Genomic DNA, 6,613 nt, shown 5'->3' on the forward strand with positions numbered 1-6,613 from the left:
AAATGATAGAATTTGAAACCATTAAATGGTCGGGAAAATCATGTTCCTGACCATTCCATTTTTTTTACTTTTTTACAGGGAAAAAAGTATTTTTACAGGTTGAGTATAGACATGTCTAGAACCATTACATGGCCATAAAGACCATTTACATTTTTTCGTGACCATTTAATTTTTTAACTTTTTTGCAGCGAAAATAATTTTATAAAAACATTGACTAGGTACACATGATTTTCATTTTGCGCGTCAGTCGTGTGTTGATTGTTTCTTGGAATGGACGGAGAATACGGTTTTTTTGTGTTAATTTATTTAAGTGGCACGTGGTTTTATGTGACCACAAAAAAAGGAAAGTGTAATTGAAAAAATTTACCTGTTTTTTGTTCTGCATTTTGCTATATGGTATCATTTATTTTTATTTGCAGTTACATGATGTCTGCGTTTGTACATTTGATGAGTACGATGTAAATATGGAATAATTACTTATTGTTGAAATTGAAATAAAATAGAGTGTGTAAAAATATATGATGTTTGCTTGAACGGCATTATAAATACAAATAAACAACGAATTAGTTTATAAATAAATAAAAACAAACAAATTAAAATATATAAATAAATAAAAACAAACAAAAAAAAATTAATTTTGTGTTTTCTTTTCTCAAGTGGCGTCCTATTTTTAGGTTGTGACCATGTTCTTTTAACTATCCCGAGAAAAAATTGAGAGATCTAATTTGATACAATTAGATATGAGTAGATCCGAAAAATGGTAAGATCTAATCATATCTAATTACTATGGAATTAGATCTGATCAGATCTCAAAATTGGCCTAGATCTAATGTCTTAGATGTAATTATATCTGTCCCTATATATTATTGGATCTGATGTTAGATCTGGTCATATATGAAATGATATACATTGATATCTAATTCTATCTCATCATATGTTGGTATATCTGCTTATATCTAAAGGGGCCAATTTTGAGATCTAATCATATCTGATTAGATCCCTCAATTTTTACACGGGATGAGAAAAACATTTTTAATGAATACCATAACATTTTAAATTGTGACCATTGTCTTTTCATTCAAACAAAATTCTGTTTATCAATATAATAACATTTTAGATGCGGACAATTATAGTTTTCTTAGAACCATGTTCACTGAGCCAACATGGTTGCATGTTAAAATGTTACATGGTCGCCGCAAAAATAGCTCCTATCATATTATTTTGCTCTTCGAATATCATTGTGACAATCATGTTTCTTCTCTGCGTGTACCCTCCACCATGGATAGAGTAGAAACTTCTATGAAAGACTGCCATCCACAAATTTCAACTCACTTGGATGAAATTTGCTCCTCCAAGAGGCTCCAAAACCAAATCTCGGGATCGGTTTATATGGGGGCTATATATGATTATGTACTGATATGGACCACTTTTGGCATGGTTGTTAAATATCATATACTACCACCACGTACCAAATTTCAACCAGATCGGATGAATTTTGTTTCTCCAAAAGGCACCGGAGATCAAATCTGGGGATCGGTTTATATGGGGCTTATATATAATTATGGACTGATATGAACCAATTCCTGCATGGTTGTTGGATATCATATACTAACATCACGTACCAAATTTCAACCGAATCGGATGAATTTTGCTCTTCCAAAGGGGCTCCGGAGGTCAAATCTGGGGATCGGTTTATATGGGGGCTATATATAATTATGGACCGATTTTGACCAATTTTTGGATGGGTGTTTGAGGCCATATATTATCACCACGTACCAAATATCAACTGAATCAGATGAATTTTGGTCTTCCACGAGGCTCTGGAGGTCAAATTTGGTGATCGGTTTATATGGGGGCTATATATAATTATGGACCGATGTGGATCAATTTTTGCATGGTTATTAAAGACCATATACCAACATCATGTACCAAATTTAAGCCGGATTGGATGAAATTTGCTTCTCTTTGAGGCTCCGCAAGCCAAATCAGGAGATCGGTTTATATGGGGGCAGCGTTGCCAGAATTGTTTCACCAAAAACCGCTAGATTTGCCCAAAAAAATAGCTAAAAAATACTAAAAAATAGCTAGAAAAATAGCAAAATTTTTTTGTATCAAAAGTCACATTTTTGATTGAAATTTAACAAACTTAAAGGCTTTATTTCACTTAAAATGCATATTATTTTCATTTTAATTCCACTTCTGTGAGACTGTAACAATATCTAAGGCATATTAGCTCTGTTTGCGTATTCGATACATTTTGATTACTATCACAAATTTTTTACTGGAAGTCCTTCGTTTTGGGGGAGCTACCTTCCCAACACCTCTATTTTATTTACTTGTTATTTTAAAATATTAAATAATCTAAGCATGCTTTGGATTTGGTAAAAAAAATGATTTGTCATTTTTTTTAATAAAATTTTAGATTGGTTTTGAAATTGTGAGAAATTCGAAATACATTACTTTTATTTAAATTGTAGAAAATACCTACAGTTTACATTTCCCAGTAAAAACATTTTCATTTTCTTCATGAGCTATCAAAACTTCTTCATGAGCTTTAAAAACGTGCTAACGCCAACTTAAATTTCCAAATTCAGACTCGACTTCAAGTAGAAATTATTGTATGTATACATTTTTAAAATAAAGTGTTGAAAAACATCTTCTATTTTTGAACGCTATTTGGGTTTGTGGTTAAGATGCAAAAACTCCTCACATTTAAAGACTATTTCATTAATTCTTCGTTCTTTCACGAAAACATACCCATTTTTAAGTTGAATCACTTAATTATAAGGACAAAACGACTTTATCGTCTTTTGGACAAGGAAAAGAGTTTATATAAGATAAATTCACAAATGCTATTATAACCAAAATTTGCGTTCGTATTTTAAGGAGATGAAATCTTTGGCCTCACGACAATAATTTTTCAGTGCACAAAGCAATTCACATCTACTATTTTAATTTTGTAAAATCGCAATAACTTTAGAATATTATAATAACAAAAAAAGGATAAACGAGTCAAATGCTAATATTCCCAATAATTTACTGACAGTTTATCTAACAAATTTGTATGGTAATAGTAGATTTAAAGTTTACGATAACTTTTATGAATATGATGAAAAAACTTTACAACAAGGTGTATTTGCTACAAAAATGCCCGCATAATGGCTGGAATCATTATTAATGTTTCAACTGAGCTTTGAAATATGTGGAAACCCTTATTCTTGCAGCAAGGCTTAGATAAAAACGCCGATTTATCCATATTTCAATAGAAACATGTCGAAAATAAAAAAAGCCAAAAATAGCTAAAAGGGTCATGAAAAAAAAAGCCAGAAAAAAAGCTAGAAGCTAAATGCATTTTTTCCCGCTAAACGTCTTCAAAAAAAGCCAAATCTAGCGGGAAAAAAGCTAAATTGGCAACGCTGTATTGGGGCTATATATAATTATGGACCGATGTGGACCAATTTTTGCATGGTTGTTAGAGACCATATAGCAACACCATGTACCAAATTTCAGCCGGATCGGATGAAATATACTTCTGTTAGAGGCTCCACAAGCCAAATCTGAGGGTCCCTCTCTATACGTAGGTTAAAGTGGCAGCCCGATTAAGATTCAGGCTCACTTAGACTATTCAGTCCATTGTGATACGTAAAAATGGACCGATGTGGAGGGTATAATAATTCAATTCAGTTTGCATATAATAATTCCGCTTAAATAGATAAACTCTCCCACTGTGTGGCTATTGTGGCATTTATGTTATTTAAATATTCAAATATTACCGTAAATATTGACAATTAAATTCTGTAATGCATTTTTTAATATGTACCCAAGACTTATCCATGAAACAATTAAGTACAAAATTATTCATTTCAATGTTGACATTTTACATAGCACTGTTAAATATGGTCATGACTTATGCTTCTCACAATAGAGGTTATGTTCACCATACACCGAAAAAAATATAATTTTTACACTCAAAATTCAGTGAATACACCAGGAAGGAAAATTTTGGATAATTTTAGAAAAATTTACTCTGGAAAGTTCACTCTTTTTTGAAAGTAGGAAATTCATGTTTTAATTTGTTTATAGCAATATTGCAATAATTTTATGAATAAGTAAATCGAGTGAAATTGAATATTACTATGTAGAAGACGATTAGAGATAAAAACATATGCACTAACTTATAATACCCTGTTCCACAGTGTAGCGCAGGGTATAAAAAATACAAATTATACTGTTGAACTGTTTAAACATACTTTTTGAATATATTTTTTTTAGTTTTCCCCCCGAAAATTCGTATTATCCCCCCCACTGTTAGAATTTCCAGCGATACTATAAACATTTCGATTGAAGTCATAAAATTACCAACATTGTGGCATCGTTTGGCATTATCTTTTAGGTCCATTGTATCCCTATGTAGACAATGTCAATTAGCAAGTGTAAAGCGACACTTAATGTGCGTCCTCTTGAAAGTAAATATGAAATGACCATCACACTGCCTTCTTCAAAAACTACACCGCTATCGTAGTAAGTAACAATCCTTAATTCCAATCCAAGTATCCAAAATTGCGGATGACTTAAATCTGAATGAACATTGGCTTAGGGTTTATGCTTTTCAAGAACTAAAACAAACAGCATTGCTAAAAAGCAATGGCCCATGAAAGTCATCTGCCAAGAGGTGTTGATAAATATTTTCCAAATAAAACGCAACTAAGATTGAGAGAGCAAAAAATGTACGGGGCCACTATCATCCATAAAACGAGAAAAACTCACCCAAAAACAATGAACAATTGACGCACACAATATAATTCACTTCATTTTTTTAGTTAGGCAGTTGATTCTCTGAGAATCACTTTAAACCACCAATGGCAATGTTGAGACGACAAACTCAGCAATTGTTCCTTGCAAATGGTGATGCTTAAGCTGTAGGCTTTAGTAAACTTTTAGGCAAAAATATTACTTCGAACAGGTAGCCCTCAAAGAATGCTTGAAGGGTTGGTATTATGTGAATTCTATCATCCTCAGATTAGGAACACCGCAGCAAAACAGAACATGAGTTTGAAATGATTCGCATCATCTATGTTTCTAGGGATACCGGAAAAAACAGAAAATAGCTAATAATCTGCACGCTCACAAAAAATCGCTTCTGTAACATATACTCCCAAATAGAGGTGTGCACGTGACACGAAATTGTCGTGACTCACGAAAATTTTCGTGATTCGTGCGTGAGTCGTGAGTCACGCTCATGACAACAGCGTGAGTGTGCGTGAGCGTGATTAACAAACCAAAATGTCGTGCGTGAGCGTGAGTCACGAAAATAATATCTTCGTGAGTGTGCGTGAGTAACGAATCACACTCACGAAAATATTCCTGCTCACCAACATAAAACGCTTAAGAGTTAAATTCAATTACAATTTTAGTGACACATGGGATGTTAAGAGCTTAATAACACTCTCGATTTTAATAATGCTCATGTTTTCAGACACTTCGGTAAGGTAAATTAATCATAAAATTATTCGTGAGTCACGATATTTTTCGTGAGTCACGGTATTTTTCGTGAGTCACGACTTTTCGTGCGTGAGTGTGCATGAGTACAAATTTTCTTTTCGTGAGTGTGCGTGAGCGTGAGTCCTACCAAAAAATATAGTGCGTGAGTGTGCGTGAGTATGATTTTTCAGTCGTGAGTGTGCGTGAGCGTGAGTAAACTATTACTCACGTGCACAACTCTACTCCCAAACATATTTTGCTTCAAGCGTATATATTTTTGGGTATTGCCCAAACATTTATATGTTTGATCTCTTCCAATATATAATATGTTTGAAAGCATATTGGTCTAAACAATATATGTTTGGGTAGTCTAAGTTCCAAACATTTTGTATTTTTGCATCCAAATTCAATAATGTTGTCTTCCAAAAACAATATGTTATTATGTGAACATATAATATGTTTGGAAGCATTTTGCACCCAAAAATATTATATGCTTAAAAAAAATTCTCCCAAACAATATTGTGCTCAAAATTTTATTTATTTATTTATATATTTACAATCATAATGAATTATGAAAATAAACAGGTAATATAGGTGCTAACAACATAGGTTTTCGACCTGAATGCTCAAAATTTTGTTTCTGCCCAATTGTATATTCCCCCACATCTTTCTCACTTCCACGAGATTTTTTAGTTCTTAGCACCTTTTTCTGTAATACAAACATTGTAGAAGAAATTATTCAATTGTATGATTTTTTTATTTATTTTAATTTTACCTTTTGCCGGACGGGGATTCGAACAGCGGACCACACAGTTTGTAAGGATCAAAGAAGTAGCTGATCAATTGCCCAAGGAAAAATAAAATGTTAATTTTGTAATAACAAGCAACAACCACCAACTTAATTCAATATCGCTCCCTGTTAAATAGCGCTCCAAGCTACTAAACACATATATGTTTATAATATATTTCTAATTTAATATATGTTTGCATCCAAGCATATTATATTTACAAACATTTTATGTCCCAAACATAATATGTTCTAACATATTAACATATATGTCCCAAACATGTTATGCTAGTTTATGAACATTATATGCTTGCACTCAAAAATATTGTGTTTAAAAATTTGTGT

The sequence above is a fragment of the Haematobia irritans genome, chromosome 1 (genome assembly GCF_050003625.1).
Source record: "Haematobia irritans isolate KBUSLIRL chromosome 1, ASM5000362v1, whole genome shotgun sequence".
Taxonomy (NCBI): domain Eukaryota; kingdom Metazoa; phylum Arthropoda; class Insecta; order Diptera; family Muscidae; genus Haematobia; species Haematobia irritans.